The sequence below is a fragment of the Leptonychotes weddellii genome, chromosome 1 (assembly GCF_054177405.1).
Source record: "Leptonychotes weddellii isolate Sample4059 chromosome 1, ASM5417740v2, whole genome shotgun sequence".
In the NCBI taxonomy this organism is placed as follows: Eukaryota; Metazoa; Chordata; class Mammalia; order Carnivora; family Phocidae; genus Leptonychotes; species Leptonychotes weddellii.
Window position 1 is genome coordinate 179,622,211 of NC_138369.1, and position 24,855 is coordinate 179,647,065.

At 41.0% G+C, this 24,855-nt stretch overlaps 1 protein-coding gene across 1 annotated transcript in view; it reads right to left on the bottom strand.

Moving 5' to 3' along the window:
• Window positions 1-23,920, bottom strand: part of MAP3K7CL (MAP3K7 C-terminal like) — a 64,736-nt gene extending 40,816 nt beyond the window's left edge. The window contains exon 1 of the mRNA XM_081799200.1: window positions 23,530-23,920. The gene's annotated coding sequence lies outside the window, so the exon portion shown is untranslated. The remainder of the gene's footprint in view (window positions 1-23,529) is intronic.
• Window positions 23,921-24,855: the final 935 nt, after the last annotated feature.

The following is a 24,855-nucleotide window of genomic DNA, read 5'->3' on the forward strand; positions in this document are numbered from 1 at the left end:
TTAATATTCACTAACTCTTCTGTTCCCATAGGAGCAACAGTGTATTTCTTGGCTCTTTATCTAAACACTTCCAAGAGAGTAACAAATCTGAAACCCAAGTGAAATCCCTTCCCACAACTGTAACCCAAAATAACTACATGGTATTTTAAGAATTCAATAGAATTGTACTAATTCAATCAAAAAGCATTGTGAGTATACATCAAAATAGTAACAAATTAACAGTATGTCTCTGGGTAAAAGCAAAATGTATAATTTTTATTTTCTTCTCTTCAGCAATAAATGTATTTTCTTATTAGGCAAGAAGTTAGTTTTAATAGTGTTCAAGGAGCTTTTCAAATAATGAAACCTAGACCTGCTTCTGAATGGTGGTCTATAATATGCACAGAGGCTCATGGGACAGGTCATTGTTACAGTTAATGTGGTCTGAATGTCTCGATACAATTCAATCAGCATTTGAGGAAGATTTACTTACTTACTTACTTACTTACTTACTTACTTACTTTTACTTATTTATAGTAATCTTTACACCCAACATGGGGCTCAAACTCACAACCATGAGATCAAGAGTTGCATGCTCTTCCTACTGAGCCAGCCAGGTGTCCCTCATTTGAGGAAGATTTAGTATGCTCCAGGCTACTTGCCTCATCACTGGGCTCATGCCTTTGAAAAATACCTATTCCCAGGCTCTCCCATGGCAGTGACTCAGTAGGGCTGGGATGGGCCCAGGGTTTTGTAAATTTAAATAAGAAATACTAATGCCTATGCATGGTGTTTCGGGAATGGTTTATAAGACATTCCTGACCCACGGTCCTAAGGGAAGACTGATTATTTCACTGTCATGGAATAACCGACCCTTGAACTACATGGGGGTTTAGGGGCGCCATCTCCCCGGCTGACAGTCAACCATCCACATGTAGCTTTTGATTCCCCAAAAACTTAACTATTAACAACCTACTGTTGCCCAGAAGCCTTACTGTTAACATAAATAGTTGAGTAACACATATTTTGTATGTTTTATGTATTATATACTCTATTCTTGGACAAGGAAGTAAACTAGGGAAAAGAAAATGTTAAGAAAATTGTAAGGAAGAAGAAATATAGTACTGTACTGTATCGAAAAAAAATCTGCATGTAAGTGAACCTGCACGTTCAAACTTGTGTTGTTCAAGGGTCCACTGTATTTTGTGCGGGGGAGAATTCAGGCTTAAGATAGCAGAACGATCAACTTTATATCACTAAGAGAGGGGTGAATAGATGAGAACTATTAAACCACTCAATGGGTCCTTCTGTTGCCTTGTGGCTCCCTCATTGCAAGAGACAGAATGGTGTATAGCGGACAGCCTGGCTCCATCTCTTGCTGGTATGTGACTTCAGTAAAGTTGCTTAACTAATCTGTGCCTCAGTTTCCCCAAGTATGGTATATATGTCATAGGCTGTTTTGATTATTAAAAGATCAACAATGCCAGGAAGACAATAAGCACTGTGTAAGTAAAAATTATTTTGAGGGGCAAAAACATAGGGAAAACCATACCCAAAGGGTATCTAGAGTTAGAAAGCCTAGGTTTGAATTGTGATTCTGTGCAATTTTACACTAGCCACTTGACACGCCCAGCCTCAGCTTTAATCACAACCTAGAGTAGGGGTTGACACACTTTTTCTGTAAAGGGTCAGAGGGTAAATATTTTAGGCTTTGCAGGCCATACCACCTCTGTTGCAATGACTCACCTCCGTCATTTCTGTTGTCAAAAGAGGCAATAGACAACATGTAAATGGATGGGTGGACTCCAGTAAAACTTCATTTACAAAACAGTAAATAAATGAGCACAGCTGTATTCCAGTAAAACTGTACTTGCAGACAATGAAATTAGTATTTCATACAATTTCCAAATGTCACCAAATACTATTCCCCTTTTGGTATTTAAGGTTTCTTTGAGATATAATTGACATACAACACTATATTAGTTTCAGGTGTACAGCATAATGATTCAGTATTTGTATATGTTGTGAAGTGATCACTACAATAAGTCTGGTTAACATCCTTACCACACATAGTTACTGATTGTTTTAATATCTACTCTCTTAGCAACTTTCAAATACGTAGTATAGTATTGTTAACTATAGTCACCATGCAGTACATTACCTCCCCAGGACTTCTTTATTTTAAAACTGGAAGTTTGTATCCTTTTGATATTTGTCAACTATTTAAAAATATAAAATCCACTCTTAGCTCATGAGCTACACCAAAACAGGTAGTGGGCCAGATTTTTCCCGAGGTCTATAGTTTTAAGACCCTTAATATACAGAATTAGCCCAACAGGCGAGCATGGGATAGCTCAGGGCTTCCTAAACTGGAATAATATAATATGTGTGTCTGTGTGTGTGTGTGTGTCTGTGTGTCTGTGCGTGTGCGTATGTGTGTGCGAAGCCTGTTTAACTTCATTTATATATAATTTTAATGGTTTTATACGATACGTTTTTCATTTATAATTGACTAGATTTGACAAATATGTCCCAATTTCTGTAATAACTTAGACATCAGGCTCATGGAGAAGAATGACATTTTCTTTAATATTCTTGACTATGGGAAATTATATTTATCTTATATTTCAATATTTGCATCTTTCCCAAGAATATAAACTAGAACAAATAAAACCAAGTTTTAAAACTTGTTACTACAGTACAGATAGATTTATTTTATCATTTTAATATTATCCTAAGGAAAACATAAATTTCCTCTTACCTATAAATAACCCAGTGTGTACTCCAAAAGCAAGAATACTCCCTTCTTTAGCACATCTGAATAGTGCTAACATACCAAATAAGAACCCCCATCATTGCCCGACATCATCAACATCCAGATAAACGCTCAGATCTCCAGTTTTCTCACAAATGTCTTAAATTATTTTTTCAGTTCATTTTTTATTTTTAATCAAGACCCAAACAAGTTCCGAATATATGATTGGTTGCTATTGTCTTTACATTTTTAAAATCTATAGATACCACCTTTGATTCATTTTTTGGTAATTTATTTATTTTAGAAAACCATAGAGTTTCCCACAATTACACCTTGACATTGTTGTTCAACACATCTCCTTGTTCTCTAGACTCCCTGTAAATTGACAGTTGGATCCAGAAACTTGATCAGATTCAGGTCTGATTTTTTTTTTTTTTTTTGGTGGGGTCCTGGGGGAGGCAGGACTGCTTCATAGGCAGTGAATACCATTCTTTTAGAAGAACAAGTATTCTCCAATATTGACTTAGATAATTTTGATAATAATGTTACTTAAGTAAGTACAAGCATAAAACTATGTGTAAGCTTCTTACAAAACTCTTATTAAGGGATGCCTGGGTGGCTCAGTCGTTAAGTGTCTGCCTTCAGCTCAGGTCATGATCCCAGGGTCCTGGGATCGAGCCCCGCATCGAGCTCCCTGCTCAGCAGGGAGTCTGCTTCTCCCTCTCCCTCTGCCGATCCCTCTGCTTGCATTCCCTCTCTAGCTGTCTCTCTCTCTCTGTCAAATAAATTAAAAAATCTTAAAAAAAAACCTCTTATGAAAACCAAATTGATAAAGCACTTATAAAAACATGTTTACAAATTAAATACAAATAAAGCAAAATTAAAATACCATTTAACCCCATTAATTAAAAATGACAGAATGCGGGGCACCTGGGTGGCTCAGTTGGTTAAGCGACTGCCTTCGGCTCAGGTCATGATCCTGGAGTCCCAGGATCGAGTCCCGCATCGGGCTCCCTGCTCGGCAGGGAGTCTGCTTCTCCCTCTGACCCTCCTCCCTCTCATGCTCTCTGTCTCTCATTCTCTCTCTCTCAAATAAATAAATAAAATATTAAATAAATAAATAAATAAATAAATATGACAGAATGCTTCCCTGAAAATAAGCAAGTACATGCAACTTGAACATAATAGTCATTTTGTACGATATGATTAATTAGGGTTCCTCCATCCACACTGCTGTAAGAATGATGACTGGTTGCTTATGGGACTTTTTCTCTGTGACCTACTTTGAAATTGATGCTTGATTGGTGCCCATGACATCCTTGCCCTTCACACAAGCACATGTGATCAAGAAAGTGCTTAGCACCTGCTGTCTGCAAACATTGGTCTCCTTTTTTCTAACCACAACTGCTTCTTTTGTACCATATTAACCCATGAACACAGCCTATTAAAATTGGAAGGCCTAAACAGATATATCCTGAATACTTTTCTGACATTTCTCAAATGAGCTTCAGTTTTAAGGTCACATCCTTCCTGAAATTATTAAAGGAACTCATTGAACTTCTACTAAAAATCCCAGACACTGAGCTGTATGGTCCATTAATTATTGTGGTTGTCTGTCCTCTTGGTGTGTGTCTTAACTTTGAAAGCCTCCAACTGTGAGAGCAGACCAAATGCCAGTCGAACCTCCCATGTGATTGAGGGGTAGGTAAAAACAAGCTTTAGCTTTAAATTAGGATTTAAATCAGGATTCTTTTAGGTATGAGAGTCAAAATCCAATTTAATGATGGCATAAATAACAAAAGATATTTATTGGCTCACATGACTAGGAAATCCAGGGCCCTTCTCATTTCAGAAGTGGATTTATCCAAAGGCACAGAGACATCAGGAATCTGTCTCTCTTCACATCCTGAGTCATCTTTCTCTTGTATTAACTCCATTCTCAAATGGAGTCTCCCCGTGAGGGGGCCATAAGCTCTCTAAACTCACATCCTATCAGCTTTTTTTAAATTTTATTATGTTATGTTAATCACCATACATTACATCATTAGTTTTTGATGTAGTGTTCCATGATTCCTTGTTTGCATATAACACCCAGTGCTCCATGCAATACGTGCCATCTTTAATACCCATCACCAGGCTAATCCATCCCCCCACCCCTCTCCCCTCTAGAACCCTCAGTTTGTTTCTGAGTCCATAGTCTCTCAGACATTTTTCCAAAGAAGACATCCAAATGGTCAAAAGACACATGAAAAAGTGCTCAACATCGTTCAGCATCAGGGAAATACCAAATCAAAACCTCAATGAGATACCACCTCACATCCTATCAGCTTTAAAAGCCCAGTCAAAAGAGAATACCTTTTCCTCAGAATACTTGGGTACAAGAACATTGGCCAAGTTATTGGCCATATCCATCACTGTGGACAGACAAGGAGTTCAGTATTTGGACAGTTGAGGCCTGCATCACAGATGCATCACAGAAAGTCAGGTAGGAAGGGAATTATTCCCCAGACTGAAAAATTGATATTGGCAAACCAAAAAAGAAAGGAAAGAAGGAAGAAAAAGAAAGAAAGAACGAGGGAAGGAAAAAAAGAAAAGAAAAGACTACTTAAAAATCTTTTGCTACTATCTTTGGAGGTAGGATAAATCAGTGTCCCATGAGGCACTTAGATTTCAAGATGGTGGTGAAAATGACCTTGATGGGGAAATAACTATGTTCCAGACCTTGGCTAAGTTCTTTTCATACACCTGATGTCATTTAATGCTCAAAACACCCCTTTAAGATAGCCACTGTCATTTCTATCTTATAGAGGAACAAACTGAAACTCCAAAAGTTTTAGTAATTTGCTCAAAGTTCCAGAGCTAATAAAGTACTGGACCAATTTTTTTTTTTTTTTGCCAAAATAAATCTCTTCCTCTACAAATCAAAATCCTGTTCAAGGCAGATGGCTAAAGTTGCCTTTGTAGGAGATACCTTTTCCCATTGCCAGAGTAAGAGTCTCAAAAAGTCATTTCTTTATAAAGGAGAAATGCAAAGTCTCAAAAAATGCAGAGTGTGTTTATTTTAACAATCAAATACCAAAAGATACAAATCTGGTCACCTCGTCCAATGAATAAAAACGAGTTATTCCTTGTGCAGGGAATCAATATGAAGCTTCCATAATTAGCAGTCAGAGAAACAGAGAACATTAGACTGGACTAGGATCTTAATCCAACTCCTTCTTGGGGAAACTGAGACCCAGAAAAAGAAGGTTATACCCTTGGAATGGAGAACAATAACGAAGGAGATGAGCACTAAAAGTTCATACCTGTTCCAACAGCATCATCCTCTTTATGAGCTTGAATTTATACGTGAGTCCAGATATACCAACCAAATACTACTTTTGAAAGCACAATAAGACTCTTAGAAAGTATGGATTTATAATATTTAAATTTTGAAAGAAAGGCAGAAGTGAGGTAGGACAAATTCCTGATCTCACTGATTCTTCTCACATAAGACATCCTTTCCCTCACCTCTCCATGCAGAACTGATCACCAAATTGGGTGACTTCTTCCAGGTTTGTTTCACAACATCCAGGTGGTGATATCATCACCAAAACTCCTACCTTGCCTCTCCTTTAGCTCATCTGCACACAGCCATCACTGTTAACCCTCCTTTAAAAAGAAAGGTCTGGGGTGCCCAGGTGGCTCAGTCGTTAAGCGTCTGCTTTCGGCTCAGGTCATGAACCCAGGGTCCTGGGATCAAGCCCCTCATCGGGCTCCCTGCTCAGCCAGGAGCCTGCTTCTCCCTCTCCCACTCCCCCTGCTTGTGTTCCCTCTCTAGCTGTCTCTCTCTCTCTGTCAAATAAATTAATAAAATCTTTTTAAAAATTTTACAAGAAAGCTCTGAATCACTATCATACTCTGGTGAAAAGCATCCATTGGACAGAGGCAGCTTTTGGGGACCTGACTCCCATAGATGACTTCCAAGAGCCTGGGTGGGACCCTTACAATGGGTTCACAGGGTCATATGTCTTTGTAAAATCTGCAAAAGTGAGATAGGTTAGTTGCATTGGTTAAGATTTCCATCTCTTAGCAATTCAACTTCCCTTCTGTCACACTTCCTCTAGTGTTGAGTGGAAATGGAATCTCAGTGGGAATTTGGCTAAAGGGAAGTTGCGTTGGGGATACATCTACTATCCATATTCATCTGTGGTTCTCTGTGTCAGTACAGAGTATATGTCTGGCTGAGCCAGTGTAGGAATGGCTTCCAGTATTACCCCACTGCCCACTGTACCAACCCACAGCATGACAGCAACAAGGTGCAGAGCCATTGGTCATCTCGTGATATTAGTGTGCCCTAGAGGGTATGCATGATTTTCTAGACTTGTTCTCCAACAACATTCCATGAGCTCTAAGCACCACTAACCGAGATCCATGCCTCCATTTCTAAAAAGACTTACAGGTAAAGATGGCAGCTCAAACATTTTCTATTTCTAAAGCCCTGCTAAAATTATAGCAAAGCTTTGTTGTTGTAATTGGTTTTCATTTTTATTGGTTTTGTTTTTGCTTTTAGGCATAAATCCACAAGGATGGGAAAATAAGAAGACACAACAGGAACAAAGTTTTGCAAGCTGGAAAGCAGATGGAAGAGTACTAAGAAGTGAAGAGTAGCCTGGGGATGCCTGAATCAAACTTTAGCAAGGCAAGTTGAGAATCAAAATAGATTATAATCTTCATAACAGGAGGAAAAAAATAAAAGAATCAGTGGTTGGAAATGTTTTGGGGGCTCTCAATCACAACACTGGAAACCACAAGGAAATGGAGCTAGTCTTGAATATTCCCAGAACCCTGGGATCATGACCCAAGCCAAAGGCAGAGGCTGAACAACTGAGCCACCCAGGTGCCCAAGAAAAAATTATTTCTAACCTGGAATTCCATATCTGAGCAAACTATCAATCAAGACTGAGGATTAAGATCTTAAAAAAATAATTTATATCCTGTGCACTCTTCTCAGAAAGCCACTGGGGTAAACCAGGAAAGAGGAGGCCTGGGACACAGGAGACACAGGAGAGGGTAAAATACTTTTAGGATCACAGTAAAGAAGATTGGAGTGACCCCATATGCCAGGAGCAGGGGCAGCCCATGTCCAGTCCCCACAGAGGCAGGTCCAAAGAGCACAGGAACAGCTCCTTAGGAATAGGAAATGGTTAGACTTTATTGGTACCATATGAGAAGAGATTTATACTGTTGGCAGAAAGGCAAAGACATTTAGGGTTGAATTAGTGACAATACATGAACTGAAAAAGCAAACAAACAAGAAGATGAACCCAAGGGGGTGTCTGTAGCAAAGTAGAAGGAACTGTAGTCGACTATTTGCCTCAGCTGTGAATAGTATTTACATGACCTTAATCATGTAAATACTGAATATTGACTTAACTAAAATTGCACTGTTGAAAAGAGGTGGTATAGGAAGGGCTCCTGTGTGTGTGATGGCAGCAGGATGCAGGGAGAAACAAACAAATCCTCGTTCTCCATGGTGGGAAGCCAGCAGATAATGGCGCAGACCTAAAAAAAGCAAGAAATTGTAATGCAAACACATCGTGTAGGAGTGGGAGGTAAAGACCAACAACATTCTAGAAAGCGGTTACCTCTGGAATGGGGAGGATGGGAAGGAGGGCGGAGCACTGTTGGGATTTTTCAACAAACCTTGAGGAACTACTTAACTCTTCAGTGTATGAGCATGTCAAACTTTGATAAAAGTTAAGATGTGCAAGGTTCCATTTGTGGGCTGAGTCTTGCCTAGAAGATAACATTCAGCATTTGAAGCCCTTCTCACCTTGGCCTCTTCCCCACTGGGCTCAGCTCATGGCCCACTCTCCCTATGAGGGGGCCACACTGAGCCCTCAGTGCCTTGAAACACGACAGCCTTGGTGCCTACTTTGTGCCCTTGCCGATCAAGGTCATCTCTGCTATCACCTCCTCCGTGCAGCCCTTCGAACTCGCTATTCCCAAAGCCCTTTGTGCATGTGCACACTCGTGTTGCTTCCATCTCTTTACAGGTTGGCCTCCTTTCCTCCACGAAACTGCTAGAGAAAAGGTACATGTACGATGCCTGGTCCATAGCAGAAGCTCAATAAATATTACTGGAACTAAATCGAATCTGGGACCCAAGTGTCTAGTGGAGAAGACACCCAGAAAAACCAGGGATATCAGGAGAGAAGTTAAGAGATATCTGTTTATTTTGTCTATATCTCTAATTTTGTCTACTGCCAGGCCTGAATCCAAGTCAACCTCTTAACTTTAGATCTGTTTTTGTGAAGAATCAGTAGCCAAAAAGCCACAGGTATGACCAAATGAACTGAGGCATCCCTGCCCTAAAAGGCATGCTTGAAGAACATGCCAGGTCATTGTTGACCACGGACCTCTCTTTTGCCGAGGGGCATACGGAAGTCCCCCCACTTTTCTACAGTTTTGCTTTCCATGGTTTCAGTTACAGCCAGGCAACCATGGTCCAGAAGCAGATGATCTTTCTTTTGACGTATCATCAGAAGGTCAGCAGTAGCCTAGTGCTGGGTCACAATGCCTGCGTCATTCCCCTCACTTCATCTCAACACATGGGCATTTTATCAGCTCACACCATCACAAGAAGGGTGAGTACAGTACAATAAGACATTTTGAGACAGAGCGAGACCACATTCACATAACTTTTATTACAGTATATTGTTATAATTGTTCTCTTTTATTCTTAGTTATTCTTGCTCATCTCTTACTGTGCCTATGTTATAAATTTAGCTTTACCTTGGTACATATGTACAGGAAAAAATATAGCATACATAGGGCTTGACACTGTCCATGGCTTCAGGCATCCACAAGGGTCTTGGAACATACCCTCCATGGATAAGGTGGGACTACCATACACTCTCCAGGCCAGAGATGAGTGGCTCCAGAAAACAAAGGGAATAGAAAAAGCTATGTGAGAAAGAGGAAGTGAGGAAAGAGACCAGGAAACAGGATGCCAAGAAGAGAAACATGGGATTCCAAAGGGACAGTCTACGTTTTTCTGGGCAGTGTGTGATCTGTCTCCCTAGGAAACATACAGTAAAATCCACCTTGTTCACCAGTGCTTTTGGACATGTGTATTTTGAGGATGTAAAAAAGTAGCAAGTCTGGGGGCGCTTGGGTGGCTCAGTCGGTTAAGCAGCTGCCTTCAGCTCAAGTCAGGATCTCAGGGTCCTGGGATCAAGTCCGGCATCGGGCTCCTTGCTCAGCAGGGAGGCTGCTTCTCCCTCTCCCTCTGCCACTCCCCACTGCTCATGCTTCTCTCTCTCTCTCTCTCAAATAAATAAATAAAATATAAAAAACAAAAAGTAGTAAGTCTAAACCCAAAGTTGCTTGTGGGGAGACAACAGAGGTTACCCAAAGGGCTCAGCCACTTTGGAGTATGACACATGGTATTCCTGAATAGTATCACAAAGGCCAATGACACGGAGAGTTGCAAGACTCATCTAAATGGGAAGCTACTGGTATGGAAAAATGTTGCTGTTGATGGTGGAGGTATTTAATTAATCAAATTGCCAACTCAAACTTTTCCATTTCATTATTGGCTTACATAGACTCAGTGTTTTCAGAGGAAGGAGAAAAGTAAAATGACTTCGAAGTGAAGCAAAGAGGAGAGTGGGATATGGCTTAGCAATTCACCTTTTTTGTAGGAAAAGCCACCAACACGATAATAAAAGAAAAAGGACCCAACACAGTGTTTTATTCACCTTTTCATCTTGGTTCTGTCTCTCACACACGTAGCCACATTGAGATTGTTATTTCACATCTCAGGGCCACAGTTTTCCTGATCTCGAAGGGAGAGATTTAAAATTTAGGCTCTCTGGAATTCTTATAATTCCAAATTCTTTCATTTGGAGAGGTACAGCAGCCCCCAAAATGAAAAAAGCAAATTATCCTCAGAATTCCTTCCCTAGTTTTGATTCAGTAAAGGGTCAACCGGTTTGTAATAAGCCAAAAATACATTTTACAGCAACCGTCAAGAAAAGAACAGAATGAAGATAATCCCTCTTCTTTTTCCTGTTGAAGCCAGTTCCCAACACCACCCTCAATTTTACTGCCAAACCCATTTAGTCATCAGATATTTCATACCCCAGCAAAATCCATTCAGTCCCTGATTATACTGTGAAACCGGAGGAAAGTGACAAGGAAGAGATCATGTTTTGTTCATCAAAACATTTTTCAAATTAAGCCATCACATCCTAAAATAGTGGATTAGAATCACCCAGCAGGACTTCTTCCTGAAAGCATGCAAATGCACGATCCTTGTTTAGAAGTGGGGTGTCAATTACTTGTGCAGTTACAAAAATGACTGACTAATAGCTAAAGCCTAATAAGACACCTGTCAATTTCCCTTTTTTTAGCTTAGCCACATTCAATTCATAGAAGTTGCCCAACACAAACAGCATTTTGCTGACAGTTCTGTGTGTGCTTATGCAGTGATAGCATTCAAACGAAAATGGAGTTTCAAATATTTCCATCCACTCCTTAAAAATACATTTTAAGAATTACAGTATTAACCACAAATGAATGGCTGCCTCGTCTCTCCAATGAGATACAGAAATAGCATCGTTAAGTCCATCAGAGAAAGGACAGCTTCCTATCATTGCTCCAGCTAAATGAGAATGAAGAAAATTTCCTAGAAGAGTCTACAAATAGAAACTGACGTTTTCCTGGAACAGAAAAATCCCAGTAAAGGACAGGAGATGATCTCCTTTTGAGATCTGAGAATATATTAAATATAAGAAACCTATCAATAGTGAGGACAGAGTTCACAAATGCTTCTGTGTTTCAGGTGAGAGCATGCATCACTAAGAAAAAGCCTTACCCAAGGTTAGCATAGCCAAGGTAAGAATCCAAGTGATATTTCACAGGTTGCCAGATTAGTCCAAATAATTTAAATTAGACAAGTCTGTACTACAAGGTCCTTTGTGGACTGAGTTCCATGAAAATGGAAGTTATTTATCAAGAAAGCATTCCTGAACATGAAAAAAGTTTGCTTTAAAAAGTCCTCTGGACTGGGGCACCTGGATGGCTCAGTCGGTTAAGCGTCTGCCTTCAGCTCAGGTCATGATCCCAGAGTTCTGGGATCGAGTCCTGCATCGGGCTCCCTGCTCGGCGGGGAGCCTGCTTCTCCCTTTGCCTCTGCCTCTCTCTCTCTGTCTCTCATGAATAAATAAATAAAATCTTTAAAAAAAAAAAGAGAGAAGCTTATTAAAAAAAAAATGTCCTCTGGACAAACTGTAGCTACTTCATCCTTTGAATGTTAAAATTATATATATATGAATATATATAAATATATAAAAATATATATTTTCAAACATTTTTATTTACAATTGACATACAATGTTAAATCTCAGTGATAACATAGCGATTTAACAATTCTATACATTACTCAGTGTTCACCAGATAGATGTAGTCGAATTTTTAAAGAACTCTCTGCAGAGCCTCATTAGCATGCTTTTAGAATTCCCTTTCCAAATTTAGTTCTGAAATTCACATGAACATGGATTATGTTCCCTTTTACCAAGAAAAAGAGTAAATGAAGATTAATGTGACTGTAGAATGAATAGTATTTTGTATTCCATTTAGGTTTTTTAAGCAAGGATTTTTAAAAAATTATCTGCCATTGATCTGAGCTGTTTTTAATCATTTTCTTAAAAACACATTAAGAGCGGGGCGCCTGGGTGGCTCAGTCGTTAAGCGTCTGCCTTCGGCTCAGGTCATGATCTCAGGGTCCTGGGATCGAGCCCCGCATCGGGCTCCCTGCTCGGCGGGAGGCCTGCTTCTCCCTCTCCCACTCCCCCTGCTTGTGTCCCCTCTCTCGCTGTGTCTCTCTCTATCAAATAAATAAAAAAAATCTTAAAAAAAAAAAAAAACACATTAAGAGCAAAAAACAGAGTAATTTCAACTAGGTCTTTCCAGTTGTGTCTCCTTGAGCATTAACAAAGAATTGGAGCACATGTGATTACATTATTAATGCTAGAACCAGATTTCTTTTAAATCATCTAAATCATCTCCTGCTTTAACCCATGAAGAGACTCAACCATCATTTATATTTACATGTATCTTTTTTAAAAAATAATTTACACTGATAAATTCTGTTCATATTTTGAGGACAAGATCCCAATGTCATTTACCTGACTCTTCTAAATCCATATACATGACAGTTGGGTAACTTCATTTTTTAGATCTAATTAACATTTATATAGATTGCATATATGCTAAACGCTGCTTTAAGAGCTTTAAATACAGGAGCGCCTGGGTGTCTCAGTTGGTTAAGCGTCTGACTCTTGGTTTCGGCCCAGGTCATGATCTCATGGGTTGTGAGATTGAGCCCCACCTCGGGCTCCACAGGGCTTGGAGCCTGCTTGGAATTCTCTCTCTCTTTCTCCTCTGCCCCCCACACCCCCGCCCCCCCGCCTCTGTGCTCTCTCTCTCTCAAATAAATAATTTTTTTAAAAAAGGAGCTTTAAATACAGTAATTCATTTAATCCTCACAACAATCCTATGATTAGGGCCAGCTTCCTGGGCAGCGACAGAGGGCCCCGTGCTCAGAAAGACCCCATTCTTGGATTAATGCTCTGCTGTCGCCATCTTGAAATTGGAACAAGGGGCCCAGCATTCACTTCACTGAAATTTGAACAAAGGGCTCAGCAAATTATGTAACAAATCCTGCCTATGAAGTGTTAGAACTCTTATCACTCCCATTTTACAGATGCAGGAACTGAGGCAAAGAGATGTTAAGTAACTTTCTCAAGGTCCAAAAGCTGGTCATTATTGGAACTGGGATTCATACCCTGCACACCTCTGAACCCCCTTGGGGGGAGAGGCTGGAAGCCCTTATGCTCAGTTCCTCACTGGTTCTGCAATCCTAACATAGGTCCTTTACTAGGAGGAATGTTGCTTTCACTCTTTCCTCCTTCAATCAAGGCTTTTTATAGCTACAGAATTGCGGTGGATAAAGAAAAATAGATGTTGCGTTCACAAACAAGCCAAATTTGAAAAAAGAACTGCTTAGCTAAACGAAAGGTGAGAGGGTTTGAAGTGGTCATGGCAGGGGCTTAGCTATTTAAATGACGAGCTAAACAGGATACCTCGGGGGCTATTTCAGGCTCTGATCCCCAAATTAGAGCTTTTAGGAGTGGGATCCAGAGCCCTACATGGGAAAGACCAAGTTAGCTGGGAACGGTGATACCACAGCAGAGGCGGAACACATCAAAGGGAGCACTCCGCGCTGCCTTTTATAGACGTGAAAACAGCCCTACTGCCCTGTTGTCCCCCGGGCAAACATAAATAAAAGGTTTGCATCAGCTGAGGATCAAATACTAAAGAAAAGGTTCAAGATATCCTGAGGACGCAGAGTCAAAGGTCAAGTCTCCTGTGGAGAGAAGCATCTGGCCTCCTTTTGCTCTGGAGTTTCCTGCCAACCCTCTTCCATCCCCGTCTTCTATCTAAGGTAACTGTGGGTGTTTCACTTTGACTAAAACCTATGAGCTCAAGGGGATGGACTGCAGACATTCCCCAGTAATCCCGGGCCTGGTCCAGACCACATAAACTCTGAGGGTTATTATTATTATTATTATTATTGGCTGTTGTTTTGTTTTCTGTCTGCGCTCTACATTCGATTTTTTAAAAAATCAGAATAAAACTCTCTTGTTTTACTAATTTCAAAACTAGCTTCCAAATACAGGTCAATAAAAAGGCCAACCAGATTTGGGCAGAAATGATGTCTCCAAAGCGAACCCTGGAAGCTGCTGCTTGGAACCCAGCACACTCCTTATTGCTAACTGCCCTTGCGCAGTGCAGACCAGAACCACACTGAAGAGAGAGACCCAGCAACTGATGGTGGAGTCTTACATGAAATGAATGGTTTTCAAGAATCTTCGAGTTCTCTGACAACACTGCGTGTTTTCTGATTGGAGTATGTAAAGTCAATACAAGGTCCCATAGTTCTTAGACTACTATGATTTTCTGATTGGTCGATAGGGGCTCTGTGCCTTCTAGTATGTAGTAAATTAACCAGCATCAGTCTTCTTAGGAGGTCCCCCAACCTCTGTCCCCCTGCTCAGAACCATCAAGGACCAGGTAAGGATTCCCAAAGAGGCTTCCCTGTCCCCAAATCCATTCTGCATTTGGCTGGTGTCAGATATCCTGTCCCTCCTGGAATTCCTTTCAATAGCATCATTGCTCCATGTGCAACCAAAAGTCAGAAGCACCGACCCTGAAAGAGCAAAGCTGAGGATGCCCCTGTGAAGGCCATAGTTGGCAGCAGGGGAGTTTGCCAGGATGGTGTCTGACCTGGACCCCTGAACACAAAAAACCACCTGCAACCACACAGGTCACCGTCTAGGTTAACATCACATCACTATTGCAGGAAACTTGGAAGATGAAGTTGTAAATAACTTGAGTGTTTCAGGAACTTCCCTAAAATTCATTTATCCAAACACTAGACTATTCAGGGTTCCTCGTTAGAGTAAATAACCACCTCTCAGAACAGTAGAGCCTTCAACCAGACTCATCAGATGATTTTTTATGCTTCCTGACAGGTGTCATTCTCAGTTTGTCTGCCAATTCTGAACTATTATATAACAAATTTTGCCCAATCCCAATCAATCCCCACCATATTGAAAGACTCACCTTAAACCAGACCCCATAAATATCCCACCTTTACCCTCTTGCTGCCAGGAAGCTACTAACTCTGCTTTGCTTTATCAACGTTTGATATTTGAAGGCTCTTTTCAGGAAGTCAGTAATCGATACTTGCTTCCCCTCCACAACCAGCTCCAACCTATTTGTCTTCCCTGATGGCACAAAGGCCACATAATCAACAACTGGATACAAGGAGGGCCTCGGGCTCTGTGAGAGTTGCAGAGCAGAAGACTGGTGCAGGCTTTCTTCCCAGTGGCTTGGGCAAGAACCTGGGAATCATCACTGGAGGACCCACCTCAGCCTGCAGGGATTTATGGACCCCCAGGAAATGGCCTCCCTGTCCCTTGAGTGGTAAGCTAAGCCCTCCCTGACCGGGAAGCTGGGAAAGCCTAAGAGAAAAGGAAGAGAGACTTTCCCTCCAGGGGTCTCAGCAATGGGTTAGCAGCCTACCTGTGCCTATCCTGCGCCTATCCTGCCTTCCCAGCAGACTTGGCTGCCACCTTTTGGAGACCCCATTGAGCAAAACTATGCCACAATGAATTTGAAAAGGAAAACAGACACACATAAAAGGAGGCTCAGAGAGAGAGAGTAATCCATCAGATTGTTCCAATTTAGCACATGCCAAGAGAAATAGAAGTGTAGGAGAATGCCAAAGGGAAAAAAATGAAGTCCCAGTTCAGGTCCAGAAACAGGTTGGAGCTAAAACTTATCATTTTCCAGCTAACATTTCACAAGATGAGTTGGAGGAAAGGAAGGCCATGTTGATATCCAAAATGGTGGTATAAAATAACTAAAGGAATAAATATCCTTTTTGCACAAAGCAAAAATATAAATAGAATCATGAAAGAAAAGTAAAGAATTCTGAGAGAAAATGGTTATAATCCAAGAATCCTGTATCTAAATCACCTGTCAGTATAAATCGTAATAGAGGTTCCAAGGCACAGAGGGAAAAGAAAAGAGGAAAAGAAATGATTGATAAACCTTGAATATATACACACATTCATACAGATAGATATAAACACTAAACATACATACATATATAGATATATTCATGTACATCTTGATGGTATGCATGTAAATGAATAATGGTATAATATTTAAGAATGTTTATAAATGTATTAGTAAGTTAACATTTATTAAACTATGAAAGAGGCAAAGAGGCATCTGGATGGCTCAGTCGGTTAAGCATCCCACTCAATTTCGGCTCAGGTTGTGATCTCAGGGTCCTGGGATTGAGCCTTAGTTGGGCTTGTGCTCAGTGGGGAGTCTGCTTGAGATTCTTTCTCTCCCTCTCCCTCTGCCCTCCCCACCCCCACTCTCTCTCACATAAATAAATATTTTTGAAAAAGACAGTGTTTCAAGTACTTGTCATGTAGTAAATAACTAAACCCTCATAAAACCTTCATGACGATGGTACTAATACTCTCTCATTCTGTCAAATAAATAAATAAAATCTTTAAAAAAAAAAAAAAGATTTGCCTTCATAAGGATAAAGGATTGCATTTAATGTCAATCCTTCCAAAACTACAGCAAAAGATTTTGTAATGAATGAGCACGGAACCTTAAGGAGACAGAGAAGGAGAGGAGGCAACATGAAGTTTAGGGCTGGAAATATCCAGATGTGAGAATGACAGAGGGCTGAACAAACCAGAGGGTATAAGCCATCAGCAGGGAAAGTCAAAATCCAACTCCATTTACATCACAGAATCCTCCAAAGGCTCAGCAATTGGTGGCACCAGGGACCTCTGGAAGGGAGGATGAAGTGAGAAACTAAAATAAGGAGGATGGATTGAAATCTGTTTGAGACATTGTCAGACCCTTTAATTTCCTGTTCTACTCCATACTGCCAGTAAAAGAGTGGTGTTTTATTCTCTGGAGAAAGGAGAAGAGAGGATGAGTTGGTACACCTGCCTGGAAACGGGACGGGGCGGGGGTGCGGTTAAGTGAAAGTACAGGTCTTCCTGTCCGTCCGTTCTGCAGTGCAGGCACACAGGAGACTGGAAGATTCTTCTCAGGAAAATCTGACAGACCCAAGAAGACGGGTCTAAAGAGACTGATCCCAGGAGGAGGAGGAGCTCCCAACAAACCCAATAGCCAGATTACCTTCCAGTGCACAGGCCCACCTATGCATTCAGAGCTTCCGGCCAGCATTTACCTTCTTATTTTTAAACAAGAGCAGACAACCGGAGATCACCAGACACCTTAGGAACACCTCTAACATGAAAAATAAAAAACAACAACAAAAAAATAAAACACACAAACAGACAAACAAAAACCATAAAGCTATTGGAAGATGCAGAGATTACAGAAAGAGGAAAAAATACATCTTAAAATACATGTAGATAGAGGGTGGGGGGATGTGTGGAAGCGATAAAGGGGGTTAAACGTACACTTATGGTGATGAGCACTGAGCAATGTATAGAATTGTTGTATCATTATATTGTACACCTAATATAACTAATAGAACACTGTATGTTAATTATGCTTCAATCAATATATATGTTTAGATTTGATATATATATTCAGAATATATATATTTATATTCAGATTTAAAGGAAGATGAAACATCCATGAAACAAAAATAGGATGGTATAAAACAAAGAAGCATTCAGAGAAGGAAAAGAAGTTCTTTGAAATTAAGAACATGAGGGGCGCCTGGCTGGCTCAGTCAGGAGAGCAACTCTTTTTCGCGGGGTCATGAGTTCAAGCCCAATGGGGGGCATAAACCTCACTTTAAAAAGTAGAAATGAGGGCGCCTGAGTGGCTCAGTTGGTTAAGCAACTGCCTTCGGCTCAGGTCATGATCCTGGAGTCCCTGGATCGAGTCCCGCATCGGGCTCCCTGCTCAGCGAGGAGCCTACTTCTCCCTCTAACCCTCCCCCCTCTCATGTACTCTCTCTCTCTCTCATTCTCACTCTCTCAAATAAATAAATAAATCTTAAAAAAAAAGAATATTTTTAAAAAATAAAAATAAAAAGTAGAAATGAAAAACTCAATGGAAAGGGTAGAAAAGAAAATTAAGAAAATTAAGAGCCTACCAGCAAGTAGAACAAAAAGGCACAGAGATGGAAAATGGAATGTGGTGGGGGTTAAGAAAATTAGAGGACTAGTCCCACCATTGTTTGAATATAGGAGTTCCAGAAAGTGAAAAAGTAGAAAATGTACCTCGAAATTAATGGCTTTAGTTAAGATCTATAACTAATTAATTATGGGTGATTAAAGTACATAATGGCACAGATATATGAATGTATGTCCGTATAATGAATGTGAGGCTTTTTATGAAGGAAAAAGATTAATTTTGTGTTTAAAGTAAAACGTCTGGTCCCAAGGTGTAATTGAAGATAGTAAAAGAAAACAACTTGCATGGGTACAAGTTGTAGAAGTTTTGAAGAGAAGTGAAAGTGTGCTCGAATTTTCTAAATCAAGGAAATGCAAATTAAATATACAATATAATATCACTTTATACATCATTGGACTGATAACCTCTTAAAAACAGAAAACATCTTTTGTTGGCAGGGCTGCAGGGAAAATATACAGCTGTGGATTGCTAGATTAATGTCTTCTTGGAGAGTAAACTGACAACATCAACTAAAATTAAAGATTGTGTATACCCTCTCACCCAGAAGTCCCACTCCTGGGAATCTACCCTACAAAAAATGAAAGCTGTGGTACAGACAGTATAATACAAGACCGTTTACTGGATCATGGTACATAATGGGAAAAATGGAAACAAAATGAGTGCCCATCAGCAGGAGAAAGTTGGTTCAATCACAATATTGTTATACAAAGGATTGTCATATAGCCATTCAAAAGAATGAATTAGAGCCAATGAAGTTGGATTGGAGGGATTATTGCTGAGTGAGAAAAGCAAGATGCAGAAAAGCATGTATAACATAATTTCTTTGTATAATACATATACATAGTCATAAGTAGGCTTATGCATATCTATGTTTGAATATGATCATATGGCATGGAGAGAAATATTAAAGGAGACTTTTATTAACATGGGTTGGGAGGAGGAGCAGTGAGTAATGTGGGGACTCTAAGGATGGTAGGAGGGGAAACCAAATCAAAAAGAAAAGAAATTCACTTAAACAAGGAGGCAAGATTTGATCACATTTATTCATTTGTACATAGGTGTATGAAGTTTTTTTTTAACTTAGAGGGGAAAATATTGTTTAATTTTCAAAAAAAGGAGCATTATTTGATATATTTAATTAATTGTCACTTTGTGAAGCACAGTCTGAAGAAGATCTGAAGAGATGTTTTTCCAAAGAAGACATACGATGGCCAGCAGGTACATGAAAGAGAAAGGATGAACACTTCTAGGAAGGCTGAGAAAGACCTTCTTTAAGCATAGAATCCCCCAGGGCAAGCTCTACTTCCTGTGTTGGAGTCCTAGAGACACAAAGCAAAAGATCAGGCCTGGTCCAGAGGCTAATCTGCAACTGGTTCCCACCACTAAGCCGGGGGTAGATACCTGGATGGAAATCACACGGTCCCAGGTACAATAGGAGACAGTCAATGAAAGTTCCTTCCCTGCTCATCAGGAAACAATGTGCTTCTCAGTGTGAGAAGTCCTATCTCTGGGCTTCACAGGGAAGTGAGTGGTCCTTCACTGGGACCCAGAGTTTGGCTGAGGAGAGCTCGTTATTTACAAATAACTATTAAATGTCTCTAGTTGGGGGCAGAGCTAGGCTTGTGTGCCCCCAGAAGATTGACCACTGAGTCTCAAAGGCATGCGAAGACTGCAGGAAGGACACGGTTGAGAAGCCAGTGCGTGCAGAAAGAGAATGTCCACCTCGGTTAATGAGGATTAGCTGGAGGATATGCTGTGGTTCATAGCAGACGTACTTTCGGGGTAATGCTTCCGGGAGCGTTGTAATTAGAGATGGCCACACACACATTCTGTCATTTAGGCAGGTCAACAAATACGCGGTCCTTTCCTGTGTGTGATTCCAAATACTCCCAGCTCAGGACAGTGTCAGGTTTCTACGCAGGACTTTTCTAATCCAGACAAGCTTTCCCTCTGAGCAAAGGTTCTCAAATTCACGGTATGTGGGTAAGGCAGGTCAGGGAGGAGTGGAAAACAGCAAAGCTCGCCTCCACGTGGAGGAGTTGCTCGTTGTTCAGACCCTGTGTGGTTGTAAATGAAATGACCTCTGTTGGGCGTCCCCATGCAGACCACACACAATAGAAAGAGGAAAAGGGAACGCAGTTAACTGTGGAAAGGGGTTTGTTCTGCTGGGATGACAATAGTTTAAATATAAACCATAGCTCTTGCTGAGAGGAGACCTGGAGAATGTTTCTGGAAGGAGAACAGAAGGAACCTCAAGGGAAAATAACGTGTTGTTTTTAAAGCATCATCTGGGGTGATGCTGATGCCGCTGGTCCAAGGACTACCCTTTGAGGAGCAGGGCCTTGAAGGATACAAGCCCTGAGGCTGAGTGACAAGAAAATATGCATTAAAAAAATGCAAACAGCATCATGGCTGGAGTTTGTATTGATGGGAACCCAACACCATGGACCAGTGGGTTGGAAAACCAGGAAGGATGAGAATAGGATGGCCCTTTTGAAGTAACTTGCTACATAGTAATAAGTACCTAGTACAAAGGAATTTGGCAAAAGTTCTTAAGAGAGACACACAGAAATATCCTCTTAACCTTGACTTTGTCATCTGTCCCAAGGAACTCACCAAGAAACCAGGCAAGAGATGCCCTATGCAAGAGAAAGCATCATGGAGCTGCTTTGTGTCAAAAACCAACCCAAGAAATGAAAAGAGGAAGTACAAAATACAAAGCACACCCCCACCTGGTCAGTGTCAGGCTAAAGGTGGAAGTGGGTCCCCACAACACAGTTCTGACCTAGGAGACCAGGCCTACTCTGCACTCCCTAGACAACTCACTGGTCAGAGTGGGGGGCAGGTGTCAAGGCCACCATGGAAGCAATGGGCATGCCATAAGCTATTAAGGGTGTTCTTTAGGTGCATTCTTCTCCCAGGTCTTTAATTTACTGTGCATGCCCTTCAAGGCACCAGGAATCCAGGGCAGCCTAATGTGTTCTGGCTCCCTTCCCATGGAAACCAGTGCAGATTTGGAAGGGAGGAGGAAACAGTGGAAAAGTGGGAGGTGGAGGTAATTTGAGTTTTGCTACAAAGATCCTCCAATATACCACTGACACATTCCCCAGTTGCCTAGACAAATTAATAGGCTTTTGAGTGGAGTTAGGCTCTGTTTGCTTGCAGAGGCACTTTGTTCAAATATATAGTCATATAATTAAGATGATTTTAGCTGCAACTAACCAAAATTCCAACTCAAAGAACTGAAACAATAAGAAAATCTGTAGGGTACAAGACAGAGTTGAGGTAGACTAGTTCTGGTGTTGATTAATTCAGTGGTTTGATGACTTTATCGCAGACCCAATGTATTAGTCAGGATTCTCCAGAGGAAAAGAACCGCTAAGATTCATATAGATATATAGAAAGGATTTATTATAAGAGATTGGCTTATGCAGTTATGGAGGCTAAGAAGTCCCACGATCTGCCATCTACAAGCAGGAGGCCCAGGGAAGCTGGTGGTGTAGTTCTACTCCAAACCCAAAGGCCTGGGAACCAGGACGGCCAATGATGTAAGTACCAAACTGAGACTGAGACCCAAGCACCAACAGCCAAGGGCAGGAGAAGATGCATATCCCAGCTCAAGCAAGAGAGAAAATTTGCCCTTCCTCTATCTTTTTTGTTCTATTAAGGCTCTCAGAACATTGGATTATGCTCCCCTTCCTTAGTGAGGGCCATCTTCTTTACTTAGTCTGCAGGTTCAAGTGCTAATCTCTCCTGGAAACACTTTCACAGACTCACTCAGAAATAATGTTATACCAGCCATCTAGCCATCCCTGAGCGCAGCCAAGTTGACACATAAAATTAGCATCACACCCAGCTTTTTGCTTCTTTTTTTTTCAAGTTTTTATTTAAATTCCTGTTAGTTAACATATATGGTAAAATTGGTTTCAGCTATAGAATTTAGTGATTCATCACTTATATACAACACCCAGTGCTCATCACAAGTGCCCTCCTTAATGCCCATCACCCATTTAGACCATCCCCCACCCACCTGCCTCCAGCAACCCTCAGTTTGTTCTCTATTAACTATAGGGTCTCTAATGGTTTTTGCTTCTTTAAGCTCTGCTATTCTAATTGTGTTGGCTTTATCCTTCAACTGACTCTTACCATGGTCACAAGATGGCAGTAGCACTTCCAGAGGTCATAGCTAGATATGACAAAATCAATATAAAGAAGAAAATGTTGGGGCACCTGGGTGGCTCAGTCAGTTAAGTGTTAGACTCTTGATTTCAGATCAGGTCATGATCTCAGGGTCCTGCAATTAAGCCCTGCATCAGGCTCCGTGATCAGTGTAGAGTCTACTTGAAGTTTCTCTCTCTCTCTCTCTCCCTCTCCCTCTGCCCCTCTCATGCACTCGCTCACTCTCTCTCTCAAATAAATAAATAAATCTTTAAAAGAAGAAAATGTCTATTCTTGTATATCTCTCTTAGGAATATTTGCCATATTCCTCTGTGTTACATATCTATTCTTGTATTAAAAAAAATTACTACAAAAATTAACAGTTGAGGCAGGGATTGGCAAATTTTCTTTCCATAAAGAATGAAATGATAACTATCTTTGGCTTTGTGGTTCACATAATCTCTATCACAATTACTCAACCCTGCCAGTGTAATGGGAAAGCAGCAATAGACAATATGTAAATCAATGGACATGACTGTGTTCCAATAAAACTTTATTTACAAAAACAGGCAGCAGGGGCGCCTGGGTGGCTCAGTCGTTAAGCGTCTGCCTTCGGCTCAGGTCATGATCCCAGGGTCCTGGGATCGAGCCCCGCATCGGGCTCCCTGCTCCGCGGGAAGCCTGCTTCTCCCTCTCCCACTCCCCCTGCTTGTGTTCCCTCTCTCGCTTGTCTCTCTCTGTCAAATAAATAAAATCTTTAAAAAAACAAACAAACAAACAACAAAAAAAAAACAAAAACAGGCAGCAGGCTGGATTTGGTCTTCCATTTATAGTTTGCCAACTCCTGGCTTAAAACAACAAACATCTTTTACCTCACACTGTTTCTTTAGGTCAGGAATCTGGGCACAGCTCAGCTAGGTGGTCTTGGCTCAGAGTCTCTCATGAGGTTGCAGTCAACCTGGGGCAGTGTCATCTGAAGTCTTGACGAAAGCTAAAGGATCTGCTTCCATGATGGCTCCTCCAAATGGCTGTTAGCAAGAGGCCTCATTACATGTACCTCTCCATAGGGCTGCTTAAGTGTCCTCGGCAGCTGGCTTCCTCCAGAACGTGAGATCTGAGAGAGAGAGTAAGAAAAAAACCATGACATCTTTTTATGACCTGGTCATACATATTTTGCCATATCCTAGTCTTTGGAATTGAGTCATTTGTCCAGCTCACACTCAAGAGGTAAAGAATTAGTGTCTCTCTTGTGAGGGGTCAAAACATAAAAACAAGATGATGGCATCAAATCAGTCTTGATGTCTTGGACCAAATGTGTGCTCCATTTCTAATAATTGAGATTTAGCCTTATTCCTGAAGCCTATTTTTACCATGTACTTGATTTCTCTGTTCCCTGGGCCTCAGCTAATTGACCTAAAACTCACCCAAGTTGGAGAGACTCTTCAAGCAGACTCCCTGCTGAGTGTGAAGCCCAACGCAGGGCTCATTCCCACGACCCATGAATTCATGACCTGAGCCAAAACCAAGAGTTGGACGCTCAACCAACTGAGCCACCCAGGAGTCCCCAAGACTCTTTATCGCATGTGCTACTGGGAAGCCACAGGTCTGCCATGCATGGTTGTACAGTGTGTACACTGTGTAAGGGGCCCGGATGAGATGAAAAATTGGGGCTGAAATCTAGCCTACACTCAGTTCATCAAGCCTTGTCCCCTGAAGAAGGAAACAATTTTTGTCATTCTTTTGCCTGAAGGAGCCACCTCTACAAGGATCTACATAAAAGGTGACTTATGTACCTGGGATGTTGATTTTTTGCATGATTTGTCCCCAACCTTGGTATATTTGTCTGTAACTCCAGCCTGTTGAGATTTATTTGGGTCCTGACTCTGGTATTCACCACATTCCCTATGTCTCCATAACTTTATATGTCAGGAGGTTACACATACCCAAAGAATACATGAGACAATCCATTTGGGTTCAGGTTTAAAAAAAAAAAACTTCTGGGCGCCTGGGTGGCTCAGTCGTTAAGCGTCTGCCTTCGGCTCAGGTTATGATCCCAGGGTCCTGGGATCGAGTCCCACATCGGGCTCCCTGCTCGGCGGGAAGCCTGCTTCTCCCTCTCCCATTCCCCCTGCTTGTGTTCCTGCTCTCGCTATCTCTCTCTCTGTCAAATAAATAAATAAAATCTTTAAAAAAAAAAA